Source organism: Grammomys surdaster, unplaced genomic scaffold, assembly GCF_004785775.1.
Source record: "Grammomys surdaster isolate TR1022 unplaced genomic scaffold, NIH_TR_1.0 126298, whole genome shotgun sequence".
NCBI lineage: Eukaryota > Metazoa > Chordata > Mammalia > Rodentia > Muridae > Grammomys > Grammomys surdaster.
Window position 1 is genome coordinate 3,994,930 of NW_021621098.1, and position 26,117 is coordinate 4,021,046.

The following is a 26,117-nucleotide window of genomic DNA, read 5'->3' on the forward strand; positions in this document are numbered from 1 at the left end:
TCTCTCTCTCTCTCTCTCTCTCTCTCTCTCTCTCTCTCTCTCTCTCTCTCTGTGTGTGTGTGTGTCTGTGTCTGTGTGTCTATGTATGTGTGTGTATGTGCGTGTGTCTGTGTGTGTGGTGGGGGTTGGAGGCCAGAGGTCACCCTCAGGAGCCGTCACCTTCTCTCACCAGGACCTGAGTGGCACTCACTAACTAGGCTAGCTGGCTGGCCCACAAGTCTCAGGAGTCCTTCCTGTCTCCTGAGTGCTCTTTTATTTGATGATGTTGTTGTTTGTTTGTTTTATGTGAGTGTAGGTATATCAAAATCTGGTCCTCATACTTGCATGACAAGCAGTACCAATGGAGCCATCCCCTGGGCCTCTTTCTCTTTCTGAAGCATGCTCTCTTATCTTAGGTACTCTACTCTGGGTGTTGATGCTCTGCTGGGCTCCCCAGGACTCCATGAATATTTTACCCAAGGAAAAATTGAACACTGGATTCCATTGAACACCCTTTTCTAATAGAATGAAAACCATTTTGTGACTTTACTTCCTGACCTTGTCCAAGAAAAGTCATTGTTACAAGCATAGCCAGGGACATATCCTTCTGGTGAGGGAACACTTATCTCTAAGGAGGAACACAGTGGACACCAGCCTTTGGCTTCAGCTCTCCTGACCCAATTCTCAACTGGTATTCCCAACAGATAGAAAGTCAAGTCATGGAGGTCTGCTGGTTTCCATGAGAATTTGGGACTCTGAGCTCACCTGAGAACACAGAACAAAAGTATCCAGGAGCTTGTGCAGCTAATTTTCAATATGATCTTTTTTATTGCATGTGTCTGAAGAAAGGGCCCAAGCCAAGGGTAGATTCCACAGACCAGGCTGTGGATTCTAGGAAATGACTGACTGAAAGGTCGCAGTTCTGAAGAAGCCCTACATTGAGAGGGCAATGGACTCATAAATGGTTGAAAGAGCAGAATTAGGTTGGGAACTGTTCATCTCCATGGGTCCACGGGTCTTTTCAGGTGGACTTTCATACTTGGATCTCTGGATTCCACAGGACATCTGGGCTTCATTAGCTGTGTTTCATTAGGCTTATAATGTGATTTAAACATACCTCCCTAATCTGTAAAAAGAGAGGCTCCTGAGAGTCCCAAGTTCCCCATCTGGCTTTGCAGGATGCTCACAAAATGGCTTCATGAAGCCACTAATATCATGGGGTCTGGAAGACAGACTTTAAGCCAGGATGAAGTCAGACTTTTTTTTCGGTCTCCTGTTAAGATCTTTAAAAGGGGCCCTTTAAATCTGAGAGCATCTCTCCAGAGACAAGGAAGAATTTGGCTATAGGGCTTGGAGGGCTCTGCTAATTTCAGCAGTTTGGGTCTCTGCATTCCCCCGCAGCCTTCTTTCCTTCTGCTTTGGCAGGGAGTAAGTACCCTTAACACATGTTTTCTGGGAGGAAGGAGGAAATGCGAAACACTGTAGCAGTTTGCTGGGACTGCAACAGGAAGCAGGAAGCAGCCACTTTTTGAGCGTTCCCTCCAGCAATGATTAAAGTAAAAGCAGGTAGTCAGTCATGTGACGGGGCTGAAATGTATAAACTGAGTATCACACTGCTCTGAGAATGGTTGCTATGGTAACCCAGACAGAGATGGAACAGCAGCAAAGGAGAGCTGCCCTGAAAGCAAATGTTATTGATTAAATGAGATTTTCTTTGGGGGGGGGCATAGAGGGGAAGAGACTGTAGTGGTGAGAATGGGCGTAGGAGTCAGGTGGACCTGGGGTAATGACCATGTAGAGAGCCTGGCTGGCTTCTATATTGACAGGTCTTGTCAGGACTCCTCATAGAAGTGGGAAGTTAAAATAATCACCGGCGTAGGCTGCTGTTTCCAGGGTGAACTTCTTAATTTCAACATTGTATAGTAAACCCATTGTTTTTTAAGAAAACCTTAGAGGCTGAAGACAAGCAGTATTGTTTGCTTTGAGTTAAGAACTCTATCCTTGGAAGCAGGAGTAGCACTCTGCAGGGTTACAAGCATTTAGTATCTGCTTATTTATGCCTGGGTTCCCTGTTCTGTCTTTAGTTGTCCACGCTGCCATTGTAGAGATTGCTTTTTCGTTTGTAGCAGAGAAGCTCTGCACATATGCTTTCATGCCAAGTGGGACACACACGATCACTGTGAATTTGCCACACTTTTACTTTTAATTGTCTCTGGAAGAGACAAACTCTAGTCCACTCTTCAAGATTCTTGTAGGAAGTAACTTATCTGTGGACATAAGACAGCCTGAAAACAGAAGCTCTTCACAAATACAAGATATAAAACATGCGTATGGGTGACAACATCAAGGCCAGGAAGGGGGCAGGAGAGGTGGCTCAGGTGAAGAGCACATACTACTCTTCTAGAGGACCTGAGGTTGGTCCCAGGTTGAGTGACTCACAAAGTACTCTCGCTCCAGAGGATCTACTCCCTCTTCTGGCCTCTGAGGGGAACTGCACTCATATTTACATATCTACACACATACATACTTATCGAAGTAAAAATTATGTGTGTACACACACACACACACACACACACACACACACGCACGCACACGCACGCACGCATCTCGAGTGGGGCCTGAGATCCACAGAGAGAAGAAGTACCTACAAATGGAAACTAGACCTTGCTGTACACCAGATAAGCTCTGAGAGATGTCAGGTCCCAGGACTTCAGGAATTGCCATCGGTGAGTTCAAGTCTCTGTCATCTCTGGGGAGGAATTTCAGATTTGGTAAAAAGCTTTCTTTTTAAAAAAACGGAATTGTTAATCTAAAATTTGTTATCCATTTGTGCCCTTGCCATCACCATGAGCTGGTGGAAAACGGCTTCCTGGAATAGCTGCTGTCCCCTCTGAGGCTTCTGACCTTCCCTTTGTCCCCTCACCTGCCTTTTATTTATTTACTTTTTATCCCCCCCACACACCCAGCAAAGCTGTACAATACAATTCAGCCCTCTGCCAGGAGATCTGTTACTGAAGGAATTCATGCATCTTGCATCTTGAAGATGCATTATTAATGCTTGGACAAATCACATCAGGTGAAACCCAGCAAGTCCCTGGCACTGCAGCAAAGGAACAAAGGCTGGTTCTATGAGAGAGCGACGGATGAGACAAATTATAACAGCTGGGAGTTTCTTGTAAGTAAGATGACATAGAAACCAGAAATGCTAAAATTGTGTGCACAGACAGCAACTTTGTAATTCTGCAGTAAGGCAGATGCCACCCGGTGCTGGGTGAAAGCCATCCTAATCATGGCTTCTATCAAGTCACCATGATGCAACTCTTTGAATTCCCTAACAAAAGAGACCAGCTTGCTGGTGACCAAATTACTACCAAGCACATGATTTCCAAGATGGACTAGGAAGGGTTCATTTTATTTTTTAACAAAGCCAGGAATCAGCCTTGGCTTCATAGCAGAAAAAAGAATGTGGCTTGGGACAATATCCTAGAAGGGCCTGGGGTGAAAAAAGCCCTCTGGGGCATAGGTCCAGTTGAGTGTCTCTTGTCATCTATCCTGGAAGGGGATGCTTGGGTAGTTTGCCATGAGACAGGGCGATTTTACCCTTCTGCGTGGTGTGCCCTTGCAGACTGGATGATTGGAGATAGATAAATATCAGGTTTATTTCAAATGGATTAGAAAAGGCCATGAGAGCACAATCATTTGGGTGTGCAGATCCATGGCTCTGCGGACTCCCAGTGGTCACTGATGACACATGACCTGCTAGCAAGCTGCTGAGACTCCCCTGCTTTTTCCTGCAGGGCCAAGGCAGAGAGGATTTGTCTGCAATGGTAGGTGACAGCTACTTTAGGATGTCAACCTTACTCATATACAACCAGTTCATTAAGTGAGAGTTCTTATGGTATCTTGAAAGTAATGATATCGTTTTTAAATATAAGAGCTAAGAATATGTTGAAGGAAGTTAGTGGTTTCTTTGGTGTGTGTATGTGTGTGTATACTCACACATGCTCGTGCCTCATGCACATACAGATCTATTGTGGTTTTATGCAATAGTGTCCAGATTTTCTATGTGGAGAGTAATTTTCATTTCCACAAGTCAACAACAAACATGTAAACATCTAATTATATTTTCATAATCCTGATTAAAAACCGTCTAATTTATCTTGCTAGATTCACTCAAAGAGTTTGTTGATTGCTTTTTGATGTGTATCAGAGCATCCTGTACTACTACTTCAAAGGGTTTTCTTCACAATGAAATGAAGGGAAAAACCCTGTGACATAGACAGTCTTACTTAGAATACACATGATGCAATCTATGTTGGGTCAATTAACCTGCAGCAACACAAACCCATGACCATGAAATCTGAGAATGCTGACTGCCTTCCCACAATGTTTTCCATTTCATTTATGTGTGTGAAATGAAAAGTAATGTACTTATATAGAATATACATGTACATATATGTGTGCATATGTTTGTGCATTTGTGTATATATATGTATATATGTATATATATGAGTTTATGTGTATGCATGTGTGCATGTGTTTCTGATATGTGCATATCATTTGTGTGTGTGGTGTATATACATGTGAGTATGTATGCATTACTTCATAGCATTGGCTCTGTCTTCTACAGACGTCATTTTGTCTTTAGAACCGTTGATTCCTCAGTGTGCTTTTTGACATTCTGTGAGACAGCTGTGAGATGACAGAACTTGGGAATTTTATTTATGACAGAATCTCATGTATATTTTCTTCCTTCCTTAGCACACATTGCTTTAAATTATGGAGAAATTCTGGACCAGGTCATGTGTAAAAACAGGAATTAAACAGTCTTTAGCTCTTTTTGGTTCCTTATGGACAAGGGATCAGAGCTCTTGGGGACTGGACACACACTGATAGATACTCTTGCTTCTCTTATCCCACACAGTGGCTTATCCCAGAGAAGAAAATTGTGTTTGGAGGCTAAAAAGTGCCTTCTTGGGCTGGAGAGATGGCTCAATGGTTAAGTGCACTGGTTGCTCATCCAGAGGTCCCGAGTTCAATTCCCAGACACCATATCATGGCTCACAACCATCTGTAGTGGGATCTGTTGTGGTCTTCTGGTGTGTCTGAAGACAGCTACAGTGTACTCAAAGACACACACACACACACACATATACATAGAAATATATGTATATATACATATATATGTATACACAATCACATATATATGTATACACACAAATACACACACACACACACTCACACACAGACACACACACAGCATTCCATGAAGTGGGTGCACAGTAAGATAAGCCTTCAAATAATTATCTTCAGTTTCCTGGCTTGAATTTTACCAGACACATCAGACATGCATAGATTATTTCCAACAGAAATGTTTGTAACTTGTAGCAGTTAGACATTTCATACTATGGTTAGTTTCCGCAGGACCTGGGGCTCATCAGTTGACTTTTGGAATCCACCTATCTCTTGCTTTTGGAGACCATGGCCTTGAATCAACAGGGAGTTGATAGATAATGCTGCCCATAAAAGAGGTGTAAAGAAAGGGGAGAGATTAAACATGTTTCTATGTTCAGAAATAAAGAGATGCTGTCTGAACAAGAAAACAAAGTAACAAGGTTTTCAAACTTTAATGTGAAGAGAGAAGGCCCTATCTCCTGGCTCATCAGTCTCCAAGAAGGTAGTTTTGGTTTGTTTGTTTCCAGGTGGAGTAGAGTCCTGAAAGGTAATGGTAAACCCAGGAGAACTGAGACGTGTTTACTCTCTTGGGTAGGAAAGTGACAGGCGCAGCGCAGCGCAGTACGTGTATGGGTGTGAGGGACATTTGTGAAAAGGGTGAGGGAAGATGGAAGAATGGCTTTACAGTTGTGAAAGAAAAGGCCCACTATGAAGATCTCCAAGCACAGGTTGTGTCTTTCCTTATAGAAAGGCACTTGAGGCAAAGGGATGCAAAATGTTTCAAGTATGAGGAGGCAGAGTGCAAGAGAGCATGGGGAGAAATTGTTACTGGGCTTGAACTAACTTGGAAGGTGGAAAGAGGCAGGCAGTCACATCAGAAAGGCAAAAGGCCAGGATGTGACATGTCTACTTAGAAGTCTGGATTTCACTTCCAAGGCAGACATGACGACGGGGAAACAATGAACACATTTGCATTTTGGGAAGGTAAATCTCTTAGTTTGGAGAGGATGAACTGAAGGGGGAAGTACTGTTTTCAGAGGGTAAGTGAGAGCCAAAATAAGATAGTGACCACGAGGATGGAAGGAATGGAAAAAAAATCTGCTTTTTCTACCCCTGTCCAAATAAAAAACGCCAGGGTGCCAAATCTCGGGCTTCCCATGGACTACCATGGCTCTACCAGACCATCATTCCTTCACTGACCATGTCCTGTGCAGGTGGAACATGGCTCACCTTTAGTCTTTTCAGCCATGGGCAGCACTACCTCCTCTGGCAACCCTGATCCCCTCTTGTTTGAACTCAAAAGGAATAAGAAATACCCATAGTGGAGAAGTTACCAGAACATATGGTATGTGCTTATGGTCTTCTTTATGGTAAGACTGTTCTTCACAACACAGATCAAAATGACTTCCATGTCACGGGCACTTTCTGAAGATGCTTCAAAATGATAAATATGACAACTCAGTTGCCATTTCATCAACCAAAAGAACTAAGAGTGCCTGCTATTCCAGAGCTGTGGCTATGGCTAGAAAAAGCTTCTGTCCATTCTGTAACTCTGAATGGCAGCTGCTGAATGCAAGCTCCTCTTGGGTTGGTAATTCTGTGGTGAATTATTTACATCCATGTAGAACAGCAGAGAGAAATAAGATAGAATATCAAATGTGTGATCATCATGGACTTATTTATGGGGATGTATACGTATCTATGTGTACATGCGCAGAATGTGTATACGGAATACGTGGAGAAAAGTACCCCAGATTAATTTCCTTCACTACCATCCTCTTGTCTATTTTCACTCATGTTGTAGAATCATAGTCACTGAATTTTAGTGACTTTACTCAGTCCTTTAAGTATACTTAAAACTATATTTTCAGGTCAAAACTTAAAACACACTGTTTTTACTACTTTGTCTTTTTGTGATTTTGGAAACATGACTGTGTTCAGCGAATAGAATCAAAGCTGATTTCCTTCCCTCTGGTACTGTGTGTTATCTTCTTTGATTTTTTTCCTGGAAATTATTGAAGTTATTGGCTAACCTTTTGTTTTAGACTAAAGAGATGCTTCTAGTATCAAGCATACTTTCACCGTTATGGGAGCTGAGGCTCCCTGTTTCCAGATGTTTCTATATTATCAGCAGGACAATGTCAAGTGCTGGAAATTGCATTAGGATATGTTATGGTTTGGTTCTTCCTATAAAGCACTCTGTGACATTTGAGATACCCCAGCTTGGGGACATTTGTGATACCCCAGCTAGGGGATGTTTGCGATATTCTCCTGAATTTGAGAGCTGTTTTCTTTTTCCTGTGAATCAGAATTGTTGGACTAAATATCCTAATTGTTCTTTTACTTAGGAAGTGGACTGCCTCACTGTGGTCATCACTTTAGCAGCATTTATCAACTATCAATGTCTGTTGAAAGCCCTCTTCTGGACAAGACAAGAAACAGCAAAATTGAATGAAATAATAAGAAAATAAACAATAAGCCAGATTTCCAAAGCTCATTGTCCTGCATAGATACTTTTCTTTTGGTGTTTTGAAGCCATGCTCTTGAGTTTCCTACTACTTAACTTCACCTCATACTAAAAGGTGGTGCAGCGTCGTGGCTGGAGCTCGAAGGGTGTTTAGAAGTCATTGCATTGAACCATGTACAGTACCTAAAGCCATCCAGGCTCAGGCTTTTCTCAAATACTTTCTGAACAAGTAATTTATTACTCTTGAGGAATTCCCAATGTTTCCTAATTCTAATACTTTTTCTTGTATTGAAACAAGCAGCATCTCCATAATTTTAAAATTCTTCTGTGCACTCATGCCTTTTCTGGCAAATATTTTTAGGGCACCCTCCCTGTTAGACCTATAACTTGACTTTGACTCAGTGGGTTTCACGGTCTGCTAGAGAGATGGAAAATTAGCCAGAAAATTACAGTGCATCCTGACACCCCAACAATAGTAGAAATGCTTGACACAAGAACAAAGTAGAGGTTGCCAGTTTCTCATGGGAGTGCTCAGAGAGCTTCCTTACACACCCCAGCTGAAGGCTGGGAGACATGACAGTCATCTTGAACACAGCATTTTCCTCTAGCCATTGTTTTCTAAGCTAAAGCTATAAAAATCCTCTCTATTTTCATTCATAGATTTTGTAGGTATGCCTCCAGCACCTTCTAACTTATCATGAAATCACTTTCTTAGGAAATGAATGAGGTTGGTTTGGCTGAATATCCTCTTAGAGAGCCTGTCTTAACTCTAGTGACAATGGTTTTCCTCTCAAAGCCCTCACTGAAGATCTACTCAGTTATCATTAGGGAGTTTAGTTGGCCATTGGTTGTACTGGAGAATGCATGCTACTTAAGAATCACAGTTTTTTATGCATTTGCAGCTTGTTGGTCTCTACTTCTGAGGGATTATTCAGGAATTACCAACAGTGGCTCTCCAACTGTATTTGCAAATTCTTTCTCTTGAGGGCAATTACCTGAGCCCAGGCAGAGTTTCCCTATCATCCCTCAGTCTTGTGCCCTAATTGTGTTTACTTTTCCCTTTCTGTTTAGTGATCACACTCCTTGGTGAAGATGATTATAAAGCAAAAGCAGTTTGTTTTATACTTCCTGATGCTATTGTGGCATCTTTCTGAACAAAGACAACCTCCTTTCATTTTATTCTTACCTCTTTGTTTCAAATATAGCATAGAAAGTTTTGTTTTAACACAGGCTCTTGATGTATAGCCCAAGCTTGACTCCTCCTGGCTCCACTGAAGTGCATCACTTGGATTATATATAACTTTATTTTATTTTGTTTTACTTTGTCACTTTTGCATGCTAGGCTCAGCTCACGGCCTCTGTGTTCCTTTTTGAAATGCTTCTTTGACTCGACTTCCTTTTCCTCCTCCTCCTCTAAATTTTCGGCTCTATAACTAACTGTCCCTTCTTTTTCATCTGCTTACATACATTGAGCTTATTGGAAGATACTTCAAGTAGCCACTATGCCTTCTTGTAGTATTTACTCATTCATACATATAATCAGATCTTCATTTTTGGCCCTTCTAGACCTCTTGGAACAAATTTGAGATCTATCTATCTATCTATCTATCTATCTATCTATCTATCATCTATCAACTATCTATTGTCTATCATTTAGCTATTATCTACATCTGTCTGTCTGTCTCTTTATCATCATCTATCATCTATCTATGTATCTATCCATCCATTAATCCATCCATCCATTTATCCATCTATCATCTAACTATATCTCAAGATGTGCTACTCTTGTGACTCAAAGAGAAAGAGAATTATTATTTATCGAGTACTTCATATATTTCAGGCCCAGTTGTTCTGTATTTTGCCCACTTTCTCAACATACTTAGAGTCGATTATTTCAATGGTTCAGATGAGTACATAGAGACTCAATATATTAGCCAAAGTAGTAAAGAAAAAAGCTGAGACTTGAGTCCAAATCTATGAATTTATTTCCCTCCAAAGTTCCTTCTAATCTACAACTGGCTAATTACACCTACTCACTACCCTGTCTCCATTTTCTTTTATGTTCCACAGAATATAGATTGTTACTGTTTCTTTAGGAAATCAGAATTCATTCTCCTTGGTGGGTACGTGGAGATCCTACCAAGAGTGCTATTGCTTTTTCTATGGTTCATGGCACAGCAATATCTTGACATAAAATCTGGCTCTCCTTGGATTCCTGTGAAAACCTTAGATATATTTTGCAGTACATGTAAATAGTGAGTACACTGTGTGAAGAAGACTCTCGTATGGGAAAAGGTACCTTTTCAAAGTCCTTGTCATACAGATTAACTGTTTACTGCTTTGTAATAATATCATAGTCGTGGCGTTTCCAACAGCATGAGTATGTTATAGCAGGATCTATAGGGCAGCATTCTGGGTACGGCTTGGGTGGTTTCTCTTCCCAGATAGAAGGCATGATACAAGTATATGAATAACAGGGGTTAAACTATAGAGACCATTTTACAGTACAGCTGGCATACTCATGCTTTTGGATATCAACACAAACTCTATAGTTCTTGGAGATTTCCCTTTCAGCATCACCTCTCACTATCATTTGAATATGTTGACTTTTCTGTTTACTGCTTCTTGTTGTTATCTTTTCTAGTATTAAACACACTATTCTTGTGCGAGTTTTCAGCACATCACACACCCTGTGGTAATGTTTTACTACTACTACTTTATCATATGTTCACAGACACAAAATACATTTACATAAATATGCCAGTGAACATATACATACTTATGTGGACACACATAGAACAAAGCTCCTGTCATATTACACAGATCTCAATGAGGGTTGGCCTCTCACATGGTCCGCACCGATACCTATAGGTCTCTGACCTGTTACTACTGTTCATATATTTCTTTCTAGATTTGGATTTCTTTATTTCTATAAGTAATACAGGAAAGACATTTGCTTTGTTCACAGTGACCTTTCTAGTCTTAAAAGCTTATTTATATGCCTTAAAGAGTTCACATCAACATTATACCTCCTGCAGGAACTTTGGCCAATTTCTTCATTATAGCCTGCAAGAAATAGCCTGTGGTCAAGTTAATTCAAGAGAGAATGCATGAAGTCAAAAGCACTGCCAGGCGGGAATGACAGTATTGACCCAAGTCTCTGCTGCTATCAGCCAAGTGGACCACTTATGTCGTAAAGAAAATCAGCACGCCTGGAATCTCAGCTGTTAGGACTTGGGTTGCTGTTTGCCTTTTTGGACTCTTGCTTCCCACCGAATACATTTTATTTTATTACAGGAAAAATAATTTAAGACTTTGGCAAAAACAGTTCAATAATTCAGAGACTAGTGATTATTTTCAAATCTGTAGCTGGATGAAATATTCATAAGATGTAGATTTGTAGGTTCATTTGTTGGGTGGGAAACATTGGGGCAGCCAATGCTTCATCGCAGTGTGTTTGACATGGCTTAAAATCAGGCAGCTTTGGTTTGGAATGCTAGTGACGAAGGTTCTCTGAACTTTAGACTTCAAATCCATTCTTTCCTATCTAGACCCTGGTGTGTCTCACTCAGTGAGGCTCCATTGACAATGGCTGGAGATTCAAACACACCTTTTGTCTTCTAAGGTGTTTCTTGTATCCCATTAAGTAAATTTTTAATGATCCTTTCAATTATGGGCCAAACTACATTTGACAGAATGCACCCTTGTCTAATACCAGCACTTAGACTGCAGTAGTGCTTTTAGACTGCAATTAGCATTCACAGTGCTGCCACGATATTTCAGGGCACACTTTAGTGTTAATCTTAAGCACCTCATTACAATTGGTTCTGCTATTTTCCAGTCACTGATGTCACAGTTTTGCACCAAAGATATTGAGAAGTACCAGCCAACTCATACTTTGTCTTTTGTCACTCTTTAGAATCTACTATGGACAAGTTATAGACCCCAGCATTGACTAGTAGTACAGCATGAGAGAGATACAGCTAGTCTATGTGGAATCATGAGGACAAGGGATGCAGACATGATGTCCTCTATAAGCATTACTTGAAAGAGACCTTGCAGAACTTTTCAGAAACTGGGGGGCATGACACATTGTCTTATACCCTCATTCATAAACGATTTTGAATGCTTTCAACAGTGTATAAACTTTTTGTAGAAGTATAATAGCTATCACCGTTGACTCCAGTGGGTTCATTGTACTCAGGGTAGCTAAGACTTGAGCAATTATTGAGAAAATGCTACACATACTCTTGGAAGCAACAGGAATGGGAATTTCTGTTGCTGTGTTAACTATTTTGGTTAGCATTCTGCAGTTTCCATCTTGGGATTTTGTTTTCTTGAAAGTGACTATAGATGACAACTTATGTCTTGATAGTTGGGTCCCATTAGAGGGTGGGGATTGATGGCAAAGAAATCAGAAGGTCACAGGGTCCAGAGTGAGTACACACATCCCTTCTGGATTTGAGTAGGGAAATAATTGTACTAGTTTTTATTCTTGAACCTTGAGTGAATCAAGTACACAAGGCAATTAAGTGCTTGTGAAAACAGCATAGTCTTCTGTAGTAAATCACATTGCCAGCTAGGTTCAATATCCAAGTCTATCTTGGGGGTTGGTTCTCGACTTCTGTGTGAGGAGCATGCCTTTGTGTAACTAGGGGTCAGTGGAATTCAAAGAAGTTACTCATGTTGATTTTATTTGTCTCCGAATGTATCTGTATTTCTGTGTTTGTTCTTCCCCAAGGAACTGAAGTTTGTTTTGTAAATAATGGACCTAACTCTCAGGTAGTATGGGTTCTGTATTTCTGTTTTACCAAACAAGGAGCGTTCTATCTTGACTTGATAATTAGCCATGTTCCCACATGTTTCTACTTTCTCATTGGCTTGTTTTCACATCCTGGGATGTGTTGCCATCCTCTCTGCATCAGGTAGTTTACATACCTATTTTTCACTCCTGGGATACATGTGTTTTCTTTTTGCCCAGTTAGCTCACATTTAAAACTTACCTCTAGGTAGTTTTTAGTGAATATTCAGGAAACCCTTTGATTTGCCATAATGCTGGCTAGGTTTTTTTTTTTTTCAATTGATACAAACCTAGATGTACCTTTCATTCTCTATTGGGAATATACACCCAAAAATTGGTCTGTGGACAGGGCAATTGGGCAATGATTCTTAACCTGTGGGTCATGAATCCCACAGGGGTTACATCTCAGATATCCTACATATAAAATGCTTATATTATGACTCATAGCAGTAGCAAAACTATGTTTTTAAAGTAGCAATGAAATAATGCTATGGTTGGGGGTCACCACAAAATGAGGAACTGTATTAAAGGGTAACAGCATTAAGAAGGTTGAGGATCACTGATATAAGGCAATTTTGGGTTAATAATTAATGTGTGAGGGACTATCGAAAAGAGATAGTGTCACCTCTGGGTAAGATGCCTGGGTTGTAGACAAAAGCAGGCTGAACAAGCCATCAGGAGAAAGCTTCCATGTTCTGCTTGAGTTTCTGCCTTGAGCTTCCACCTCAGTTCCTCTTCATGGCAGACTGTGGGCTGTGAGATGAAATAAAACCTTTGCTACCCAAGCTGCCTTAGGACATCGTGTTTGTCATGGCAGTAGAAATCAAACCAGGATATCAAAAAAAACTATTCTATGCATCTATTAAACGTTCTATAGCTCTTCTTGGTGGTCCCAACCCAAGTCTAGTTCCATGTCACATTATGCAGGCAGGATGACATCTGAGTACCCAAGCATCACGTGTGTGACCTGACACTAAACACGGTCTTACAGTTCCTCTCCAAGCATCTCACTCAGGTTGCCTGGCACCAGAAGGTTTCAGTTACCACTTATTGACCAACTGACTGAATGTTGTTTGTAGAATTTGATTTTGGTCCAGTTTGATAAGCTTCTCAAGACTAGTTTTGGATGCTTTCAGTCTTGTTTGTGACTTCAACTGTGACTGATGCTCTGATCTCATACATCTCTATCCTAAAACTCTCCTTTGAGCATAGATCCACTTAACACACTTCTTGTGGGAGTCTTTGTCTGAATGTAAAAGACTCCTCTCAACAGAAGTTATTTTAATTGGAATTCATGATAACTGATGGACCTTCTTCCCCAGACTGCTTCTTCTCTTCATATATTATCTTGATTCATAACCATTCTCCACCTGGTTGATGCTAGAGTGACAACATGTCTTTGACCCCTAGACATCCAGTGTCCTCTTTCATGTCAATTCATACCATGGTTTGTTCAAGTTCATTGACCTTAAAAGTGATGCTTTCCTGGCAGAAGTGGTAAGTGACAGCATTTCCCAGAATTTAAGGTCCTAAGAAACTAGGAGCTGTGACCATCTCTTTTCTCTCTCATACCCTTATCTAAATCAAAAAGTCCCACCAGTGTTGCCTGTTAAGTGTCTGTCAGGAGCCTTTTGTCCTCTCCAGTGTCTCCTGTGTACCCTTATTAGCTCACCAGGACTTATGCAGAGACTCCTGGTTGTTTCCTCTGTGGCCAGTTTTGCTTTTATCTGGCTCAGTCCCTCCCAGTCCTAGGTCTAATAGGAATACTTTCCAAAGAGTTTTCTGGTCTTTGAGGTGATTTAGTTAAAATCTGTAGGGACTCCAAGGGACTTCCTCCTCCACATTCTTCATGACATTCTTCATTTATATTTTTGGCCTCAGGTTCCAGCATATGCCTCTCTTAACCCGAAACTTGGCACATGGCACTGTTTCTATGTATTATGTATTCTTTGTTGTCTCTTCATGTTTACTCTCCAGAATGACTTTTCCTCAGTTACTTCTCATATTATTGTGTATGTACACCTAGTGTGCTGGGGTATTTCTAATGGTGTGTACTCCTGGGGCTGTTTGGAGTTGTATCTACAACCTCACCAACATTTTTTTGTGACATGTTTTCATTATATTTACTTATGTATGCATGTGTGTATTGGAGAGTGCACAGCATGACACATTCTTGGAAGTCAGAGGACTGCTCGCAGGAGTTGTTTCTTCCTTGCACCATGTGGGTTCCGGGGATGGAATCCATGTTTGGTGGTAAGTGCCTTTATCTGCTGGGGCATATCCAGGTTCTGTTCTTTGTTTTCCTAATGACTGTGTTTCTGATTGTGCATATCATATACAAGAGGCTAGAGGCCAGGATCATTTGTCGTTCTTTACTCTCCTCCATCTCATTTTTTGAGAAAGGATCTCTCACTGAAGCTGAAGCCCACAAATGGGCCATTGGCTGGCCACTGAGCCCCAAGGGTCTGCCTACCCAGCACTGTTGACTTTGGTTATGTAGATTCCGGGCTGTGCCCAGCTTTTCCATGGGTGCTGAGGATCTGAACTCAAGCCCTCTGCTTGCATGACAAGCTCTTTGCCCACTGAGCCATCGATCCTGCGTAATAATCCCTTACATCTTAAAGCAAGTTTAATAGAAAGGTCATTGTCCTCTGTGCAGCACTTCCCATGTCCCCTGCTGTCAGTCCAGATAAGCTACTGGACAGAAACTTTTCATCTACTTCTCTCTTTTCTGCATTTCTTGAGGTCAGTGCGCACCTTCTCCGCTCATCTGCATTAGCCCCTGGAAAAGCTGCAGTATACAATTGCTCATTCTCTCTCTTCTGCATTTCTTGAGGCCAGTGGCTGTGTCTTATTCGCCCCCAGTTCCTAGTACAGTGTCTGAAACCAGCAGGTATTCTAAAAACATCTGCTGTTATGTGAATGAATGAAAGTACAGCCAATCAAACTTTCCAAATGAGTAAGTCTTTGATAGCTGTTAGCAGTTCAAAAACAGTCTCGGAGGTACCTGCATAGGGGATTACACAGATTCAGGGTTTATAACCATAGATCCATCAGAATTTCTGATCTGATGGGGCTTATATAAGATATGTTCAAATATACATTTGATTGAGTATCGATAATGCATCATAATGGCAGTATTATTCCAATTCAAATTAAAATAGACCTGAGAACAGCTGTTAGAATAGCAGAGGAAATTTCCAATTATTTTTCTTTAGAGTAGAAAAAGCATGTCTGGGTCTTTCCTTGTATCGTAAGAGAAATTAGATGTAAAAAACATTTCATTTGGACTAGCAAGCAGTGTCTTTCCTGGTACAGGAAAGATCTGCGTATTTGGAGGTAGATTTTGATATTGACCCAGAAACTGAGCTGTACATTCATCCTCATAGCTCATAAAATTTGAGATTTTGATGAAGGTTTTAATGCTGGCTGACTTGATGGAGACATATGTTGGATAAAACTCTATGCAATGCTATGCTAGTGGGGTGAAGCTTAGAAGTCAGTTCCCTCCCTTGTGCCCTAAGGTACACCACAACAGTTCCTTCTCTGGCCTTTTCTGGGCATCAAGTGTCAAATCAAGCTGGCCCACATTTAAATCAGCATGAACAAGATGATAGATACTTTTTAAAATTTTTTAAATTTTCTAGGTTTTTTGAGACACGATTTCTCTGTGTAGCCTAGTTGGCCTTAAACTCAGAGGTCCACCTGCCTCTATCTCCTGAGTGCTGGGATTAAAGGTGTTTGCTTGGCTTTAAGATGTTGATATTTAAATTATCTAGGGGATAGAAGGGATTTTACTTTTTGCTAAGAATGCATAAACACTGAACATCTCTGAAGCAGTTATAATTCTGAAGTGAATGACAGAGGAAGAGGTGTTTATCTATGAGACAGTTGGTGGTACCACCTTAGAATACCCTATCTTCAAGTTCATATTGATTTGGGTCTCCAAGCATCAGAATATCTTAGTAAGAGGACATTTTTTTTTCTGGCTGAGGTTATTCTGACAAACATTCATAGTTAAGTTCACTTCTTACTACTTTTAGGTGTTTAGCTAAAAGCAGTTGAGGCCCTGATTACCTGGCAGTCATGGATAACAGAACAGCATTTTTAATGTGTGTGTGATGGTGTGGTCAGCTGAGAAGAGGACTCCAAAAAAAAAAAAAAACCAAAAAAAAAAACCCCTCCAACCACCGGGGTTCTGCAGCCTGCTTATCACAGTGTAAACTCATTTCTTTTGTGTGCATTTGATTTTGTTTTGCCTCAAGGGTGAGACCCTGTAAGGACTCAGAGTTGCGTCTTTCAAAGAGAAATTGTGTTGTGTCCAGCTAGGGAAGTAGCCAGGGATAATCCTATCATCATAGACTTTAGATAAGTTTCTGGAGTTGTACACAATTAGAGGTAGTATGTGATGTGCATTGATTCTAGAGGCTTTTAAATTAAGTAATAATTAAAAATTTTTGCTATTAAGGGTTGAACATAGAGCCTTGTACATACTAAACAAATGCTAACTAACTGAGCTAATCATATATGTCCATGCCTGAGGACATTTTTCAATTTATTTATTATTTTATGTTTTAATATATGTTGTATATTGAACACACTCTCCCAATACTCCCTTCCCTTTTCCCACTTCCCTACCATTAGTTCCGTTGTCACTTAGGTAGTCTTAATTTTCATGTCATATGTACATACATTGTTTTATATATCTACACAAAATCTAGGACCCTCAAACGAAATCAATCATATGGTATTTATTTTTCTGAGACTGGCTTATTTCATTGACTATGATTATCTGCAGCTGCATGGTTTTGTTGTTGTTTTTCAAATTTCTTTATAACTTTAAAAAGAAAAAACTTGTTTATCCATTACACTGCTGTCGGACACCTAGGTTGTCTATTGGGAGCAATGCTGCAATGAACACTGATGTTCACGTACCTCTGTGTTGTGTTGACTTAGGGTCCATTGGGTGAATCACAGGAGCAGTACAGCTGGTTAATGTGGTAAGTCTACTGTTTTGGAGGAACCTCCACACTAATTGCCATTGTGGCTGGACTAGCTCATAGTGTAAAAGAGTTCCTTTTTGTCTGAATTCTCACTAGCATCCACTGCTATTGTTTTCTTAATGATTTCCATCTTAAATGAGGTGATTAGAATTTCAATGTAGTTTTGATTTGTATCTATTTGATGGCAAATAAAGTAGTCCATATCTTTCTAGGTTTATTGCCCATTTGTATTTCTCCCTTTGCCTGTTTATTTCATTGATTCATTTATTGATTGGATTATTTGATTTCTTACTTAGTTTGTGAGGTCTTTGTATGATCTAGCTCTAAATCTTCTGCTTTATGTGTAGCTAGCAAAGGTTGTCTCCCTGTCTGTGGGCCATTGCTTCTCTCAGCTAACCAGTTTCTTTGCTATAACAAAAGCTTCTGAATTTCATGAGGTTCGACTTGTAAACTGTTAACTTGTTTCCTGAATGGCTGGGATGCTATTTAGAAAGTCCTCAGCTCTGCCTGCATCTTGAATATTTTTCTCACCCTTCCCTCTAACAAATTCCGAGGTACAGGTCTTACACTTAGGTCTTTGATGCATTTGGAGTTGATTCTTGTGCAAAGAAAGAGCTAGAAATCTGTGGGAAAAATGCCACGGGTGGTGTGGGGACTTTCCACATGGCTGGTCCCACACACAGGAGAAAGGTCTAGAGTTCTAAAGGCTGGAGGCTTTGGCAACGGCAGGCCCCAATGATACGAGGAAGTCCTTGGTTCCAAAAAGGGTTTATTTTCATGGCGGACGGAGATGGATCTGGATGTACACCCTCTCCCTGCCCCCAAAATCAGGGCAGATCTGAGTTAAATAGGGAGGGAGAAAGGGGGAGGATCTGGGGAAACAATGTTTAATTGGCTCCGCCCTCTGTCCTTCATTGGTATGTAAATCTTTCTAGGGCCTGAGGCCTGTAGTCACGATCTCTAACTGTGCACTTTGAGTGGGGCTGTAATGGCCTATATGACTGAACAATGTAGGTCTATGGAGACTAGACTGCTTGTCAGGACTTTGGGTTCTGGGGACGTAGCCAAACACCTGCCGTTTCTCCCTTGGAGTCTCGGGGGTTCTAGGCCCATGCCCAGCCAAGAACCAAGATACCCTTATGCAGTCCCACAGAAATCTAATTTTCTTCTCCTACATATCCAGTTTTCCTAGTACCACTGTTGAAGAGGCTGGGGGGTTTTGTTTGTTTTTGTTCTGATGTGTATTTTTGGCATCTTTTTCAAAAATCATATGATTATAGGTACATGGATTTATATCTTGGTCTCTTGCAGACTTCCAGAATAAAGGTTATAGGACCTGAGAGACTTCTATCATATTGGCAAAAGTCCCAAAAGTTGGTTATATATTCTTTTGGTGAGCCTGGGATGGTAGATATTATCATCCATTGCTGATGGTAAGGAAAACTGGATAACCCCCATGGAGAGAATTGTGTAGGACCTCATGATATCCATAAACCCTACTGTGGGGTTTGTGAGTCAATGAATGTAACATATAATTATTTATTGACTAGTGATCCCTAGTCTAGGAATGTATTTCAAAGAGAAACTTGTAAAAAAATATCAAAGAAAATATACACAAAGTTGTTCACTATCGAGACTTTCAGTTTTAAAATACACAAAGACTCACTGCCTGCCAACAATGGATTAGACTGATACATTAACTCTCAGTGACAGGACAGAGTACAGCAAAGCTGGACAAAAAACTGTTCACTAGCTATATATTGCTATGGAGACATCTTCATAGGTGGATACGGCAAAGTGAAACACATTATATCTGATAAACTACTTTTCACCAAAAAAAGATGTGGGATAGAAACATACAAATATGGCTGTTTACATGCAAATAATGGAATCACAATATAATATCTAATAAAAATGGTTACTTCTAGGAGCAGTAAGGGCAAATGCTTTGTAAGATTGCCTTTATAGATATAAATACACTTTATATATGATGTGAGATTAAAGCAAAATGACATGAGCAAATTAAAAGCACAATGAAGAAAATTTATTAATAAAATAACATATGCCTTGTGTTGGACTCAGGTTGGAATGGTACAGCAAACCTGAGGTTTGCAAAGTTGGAGTGGTACAGTTCAGCCCTGCAAAGCTGAGGCACTGAGGGCTGAGCTCTGGATGATGGGAGAGCAAACGCCTTGTAGAAGGCCAAATCTCTTGCCTTGGCTGCTTGACCAGCTTCCCTTTATCACACCTGCTCTCATTTCGGAAATGGGCATCTCATAGGAATGTAACACGGACCTCTCATGCAGCCAACACACTACAAAGATGTACTGCAATGCTATCACCTGCCCCATTTACTGATGTTACTAGAGAACCAGAGGACATTGGGAGCAACAGCTTGGGATTGAAGCCTGTCACTGCTTTCCAACAAAGATGGAATTGAACCTATAGGAGTAGAGTTCTGATGGGGGAAGAAACTTGGAGCACCCCAGCTGCTGTTCCTTGGACATGGTCCTTGGAGTCATATTCCCGACAAGCAGAATATTCTCATTGTGCAGAGAAATGGCATCTGGCTGCTTGGAAGAGCTAGCCAGAGAAGTCAGTCCCAACTTTCAGGGCAGCTTTTCTCAAAGTTATTCTAGATGAAGATTCCAAACCAGTGCTCCTAGCACTTTGTAAAAGTTTCTGCAGCCATGGGGAGAGAGCGGATGCATCTGCTTAGCTGCCAAGACCGTGTTCACTTCCCTCCTGAAGTGGCCAGAGGAGCCAGCTTCTTAGGAAGCAGCCTGCTGCTGCAGGATGACACGGGGCCTCAGCAGCACTGAAAAGTCTCCCACTATCCAGAAGTTGGAGGCCATCCCAGGGAATCTATGCAACATACGCTGGGGTGGGCCAAATGGCCACTTGGAACTGCCAAAGGCTGCCTGGATCACTAGTTCACATAAGCTCGGGGCTCAGCAGGCTAAGCTGCTGGCATTTGTTCAGTAGGGGTAAAATAAAATAAACTTTGTGTGGCAAGTGATAACCCTGACATTTCAATATATTTACCACAATGTCGTTTCTTAGAGTTGCAGAATACAACAAATTATAATGATAAATACCCTCCAATTTTCCTAACAGCTCTTGTGAGTTATTAGTGGGAATCAAATCACCTAAGTCAATCAAAGAAAGGCAGCTTAAAAACAACTATGCTGCTCTCCCCAAAGATTCAAGGACCCATATCATTCCTGTGCAGTGGCTTGTGTCCCAGGATGTGACAGAGACTGAACACATTTGCATAAATCTGAAAATCAAGTCCACAATTTGTAGTCCTACTAAGATCTGGCTTAAACTTGGTGCCTTCTCTGGACTTGGGTCTAAAAATCTCATCAGCATTTGCCATGTTTCCTCAAAAAAAGGTAGGAATGACTATCTTTTTTTGTGTGTATGTATTCATATGCAGGTGCATGTGTGCATGGAAGCCAGGAGCCAACCACGGTTATTTTCTTAGTTGCTATACACCCTGTTTGTGTTTTCCTTTCTTGGTTATTTGATCCAGGGTCTCCCCCTGAACATGGAGGACACTGGCTAGTCAGTGAGCACAGGAATCTACCTGTCTTTGCCTCCTCACTACTCAAGCATGTGCTGCCATGCTCCATGCTCTAGGGTTTGTCCTCATGCTTGTGCACAAGCACTTTACAGATGGAGCAAGTTCTCTAGCCTTGCATGTGCTGAGTGTTTTAAAATCAATATACATTCTTGAACACTTCCTGGTATGTAGGGTGGGATTGGGGGCCTATGATTGTTTTATGAGGAAACACTGCTGACTGAAGAGTAGGGAACTCAGAAGCCTGTTTGAAAGGAATCTTTCATTCCAGGAAGCCTTCACCTAAGAAGGAAACAGAGAGGCCCACGTTCCTCTCATGACCATGGTTTGCTGTAATTGCTGAATACTTGGATGAGCTGTCAACTTGATAACTGTTTGTCATGTCTTCCTTAATTGGAGCCCGATAGAACAATAATGAAGTATGCTCTCTATGCAGATGACTTTGTGATTGATGACCCAGCTCAGGAAATCACTTACAAATACAGGCCAAAATTCAGCTGGGTTGATGGATCTCATCTGATATTCTCTTGGTCCTCTGAGTGTGGCTCTTTGATTGACACCCACAGTATTGTGATAACCCAAGAGAAAAATCTTGCCTCTAGACACAACAAAGGCCCATAAATTGACTCACTCTTATTGAAATGGAGTGAAACTTTGTTAGCTTCTGTTCAAGCTGACTGAGGGTTTAGTGCATATATATTTTTAATGCTGTGTGTCTGGAAATATTACACTGAAAGTAATATCAGTTGATTGACATTTTTAGAAATTGGGTTCTGATTCTGCAGAGTCATTTTCTCAACTAGATAGACAGAAGCACGAGGGTGCTAGAGGCTCAGGTAGGCCTATCACAGTGAAGTCTCCTTTGGGAAGAGGACTTGTAAAGGGCACAGAGGACGTGTTGATTTCATGATCAATTTCTGTTGACACCTGTCTTCCCAACTCCTTTCAATAACAAATTAAGTAGCACAAACACATTTCTTTTTTATGTTTTGTTTTGTCGTTTTGTTCTGTTGTTTTCAGAAATCACTGTCAAAAACATTTGTGTTAATTTAAAAATTATAAATGAAAGGTAGGGTACTCTAAGAAAGTGTGAATTAATAACCAGAGGCAGTCATCTGCAGAGAAATGTGTTATTAGTCCTTAGAAGGGAATTTGAGGGATATGTAGGGTTTTTTTTTCTTAAATAAAATGGCTGTTTCCAATAACTTGTTCTCAACAAATACAAAGGAATCAGAAAGAGAGTTCAGTAAATAATGAAGGAAGAGCAGGATGTCAGATTTTGTGATTAGTATTGTCTGGATCTGTGGAGTGCAAGTCACTTGTTCATAAGGAGTCACACTCTTGAATGTGTCTTCCCTTTAGGACAGTACCTAAGTAGAATGAATGTTTGCCCCTTTTAGAACCTACAAATATACTCTGAGGGCCTTGAAGAAAGACATTGGCAAGAATATAGGGCAACTGAAAATGGTGGGAGTGGATAATGAGATCTCATTCATTCTAGAGTGATCACTGGAAATCCCTTCCCTCTTTACACAAGATCGAGAAACTGTTAGCTAAGGTTATATCTATGTAAAATTTTGGTTTATGAAAGTATCTGTGGTAGAAAATAGTATGGAATATTTACAAATGCATATCTACATGTATTCATTTGATCATTGTTGACCTATGACATGCAGGGTGCTGTGTTAGGCATAGCCCGTGACAATGATACTTGACCCATTTGATGATCTCTGTCTGTCTAGCAGCAGAGTGAGGTGAAGAGCTACTCAAAAGGAAGGTTTCCTGGATAGAAGGCACAGTGAACTGGGCAGCATTTGAGCCTGACTGGATTAGATTTCCCTAAGTAGAGAAAAGAAAGAGAAGGTAGATAGAACTATTTCATTATTAATGATAAATTTCGTTCTTTTACAATTTCACATGCATGTAATACAGTAAGTATGGTTACTTTCTCTCTCCTACTTCTCTCCCACCACTGCCAGGCTCCCTGTTCCTTAAAAATCCTCTTACCACATGCTTGACTATTTGTGTTGTTTCCTGTCTCTCAGATTTAGCTAGGGTTGTCTGTGCTCACGGGTGTTGTACTATATTAGAGCCGGGTGGACTCATTTGTGGTACACAGCTCGATCTTATGCTTCACACTCTCTCAGGAGCTGTTAGTTGCCAATAGTTCGGCAACTATTGTAGGGTGAACTCCTTCCTCATCCATAGCTGACAATTAGGTCCAATGCAAGGAAGCAGAGATACTGTAAGTTCATGATTGCCCTGGCATGTCACACTTAAAGATGGTGTCTCGTGGACCTTCCTTCTGTTTTCAGAATGCTCTTTCCATCCTTTTCCTGCAGTGTTCCCTGACCCTTAAGGGGTGGTATAAATGTCCTGCTTAGGGGTGAGCCCTCAACCATCCTGCAGTCTCAGCATCTACAGCTATGGGTCTGAATTCACCTCTATTTACTACAAAAAGATGCTTCTCTGATTAAGACATCTATTAGCCTCTGGGCATGTAAACTTAGATATTTAGAAAGTAATTATTGTTATGCCAATCCAGTTAAGCTGAATTGTAGATTCTTTTTTTGTGCTTGAGACATCCTGAGTCATAGGTTTGAGTGGTTTACTTCACCAAGCATGGATTTCCTCCTGTGGTATAGGCCTCATTGCCAATCAGGGAGCCATTGGTCATCTCCATAACAGTTTGTCCCTGCTGTAGCACTGGGCACATTTTGCCTGGAAGGTTGTAGTTCATTGTTATCTGGGCAACAGAGCTGATATTGTTACCCACCCAGTAGCATGCACAGCATTAGAGACCATGGATATTGGCCAGGAGAGAGGAAGCTTCCGCCTTCATTCCAGCTTGACTTTTCAAGGTGTGTGATATCTTCAGCAATAGGGTCTTACTGACTAGTTCTGGCAGGGAGCAAAAAGGAATTGCAAAAGCCTATATTTTGGGCTATCCTCTAAAGCCTCCTGAACAGCAGCTTCTATGAAGCAGCTCACACCTGGTTGTCATGTTTGTTTCAGTGACCCATTGACCCATTATTTCCAGGGCTGGCATTGGGTAACCTTATGGGATAACCATTCCGTGGGTTGCCTCTTGACGTGGTCGACAGGTTTTGTTTGTTTGCTTGTTTTTTTTACTGTGGAGAAGCTTTTTAGTTTCATAGGATCGCACTTGCCAGTTTCTCATCTCATTTCCTGTTTTACATGAAGTCCTTTTAGAAGATCTTACGCCTGTGTGGCGAAGCATACTCTCAACTGTTTCTTCTGGCAGGTTCAGGGAATCCGGTCTCATATTGAGGTCTGTGATCCATTTGGAGGTGAATTATGTTCAAGGTGAGACACTGGGGTAGAGTTTCATTCTTCCACATGTTGACATTCCCAGCACCGTGTATTAAGAATGTTGTCTTGTCTCCATTGCTTACTGTCAGCATCTTGGTCAAAACTAGAATAGTTTTGGTTTCATGGCATTTATGTCCTCTGTACTATTCCATTGATCTATGTCTCTGTTTGAGAGTTCCACCACATCATTTTTGTTACTTTCACTCTGTAGCATAACTTGAAATAAGGTGTGGCAATATCTCCAGCAGTACTGCATTGCTTGAGGGTGGCTTTGGCTATCCTTGGTTCTTTGTGTTTCTATAGAAAATTGAAGACAGTTTTTTTTTTTCCTATGAATGGATGAAATTTTTAAGGTAAATGTTCAGAGATGGAAAGCAGTATTGGATGTTTGAATGTGACATTCAGCAATATTGGTGCATAATGTGGCACAAGCCTAGCAGGGCAGTTGCAGGTAGGACGTGACCCACCCAGAGCAGGCTTCACTTGAACACTGAAGCACAGGATTTAAGCTCTCATTCTTTGCATGTTCGTGTGTGATTTGTGTTTCCTGGGGAGAGAGATGATCAACTGGGTTATACCAACTCTATTAGTTTCTGGTTTACAAGATGTCTCGCAAAGGGGCAGCCCAAGTTAGATTGTTACAGCTAACCAGAGCATTCAGTCACACACAAGAAGACCTGACCACTCACTAAACCTGGAGCATGAGGGAGGAGACTCAAGACAACACAGGCAAAATAGAAATGGGAAAGGATTTGAACTAAAGATCGCAAACCTCTCAACAGCATGCAAATGCACAGCAATTTTTGCTAAGAGGGAAAAATAAAGCTTTTACTTCCTAGAAGTAAATGGTTGGTAGTTTCCTAAAGTGGATATTTCTCAGTGAGCAATTCTCTGTGCCAGGAAATAGTAGTCTTAAGAATGTGGTTATACCTAATTATGTAAATTTTAGGAAGTCTAGGTAAGGTTGTGCTGGGTGAAGGCATGTAAGTAAACTGGTGGGGCTCCGCGCAGGGATGCTGCTCCTGGGCCTGAAGCCATGTGCACGTCTCCCAGCAGTGTCCCTGTCGGGCTGGCATTGAGATGGAAGGGAAAACGAAGGGTACTTCTTGCCTTCACCCACAGACACTCCAGCCCCCGTTCTCTTTTCTTCTCTCCTGACCCCTTCATTGTCTCCTCATCCCTTCCCCCTTGCTTTGTCTGTTTTTGTTTCCCCTCTTTCAATTTCTCAGCAGTTCTAATCCAGTTGCTTCCACTGCTTGTTGCATTTCTAGCCTTTCGTCCTGCCATTCTTCTGCATCCTGCTTCATGTTGCATTTCTTACTCTGAAATACTTCAAGCATGAAGAATAGCTGAGACTAAGTGATGTCTAACACAGCTATTTGCCAACTATGAAGTTTTCAGAAATGTTAACATTTTGCCTTAGTTGCATTGGTTTTATTTTTTATTTTTTTCATTTTTTATTGGTTATTTTATTTATTTACATTTCAAATGTTATCCCCTTTCCTAGTTTCCCCTTTACAAACCTTCTATCCCTCCCCCCTCCCCGTACCTCTTTGAGGGTGCTCGACCACCCGCCCACCCACTCCTGGGTCAACGAGCCTCCAAAGGCCAAGGGGCTCTTCTCTCAGTGATACCCAATAAAGCAGTCCTCTGCTCCCTACCCATCTAGAGCCATGGGTTCCCCCATGTGTTCTCTTTGGTTGGTGTTTTAGTCACTGAAAGCTTTTGAGGGTCTGGTTGGTTGATATTGTTGTTCTTTCTATGAGGTTGCAAACC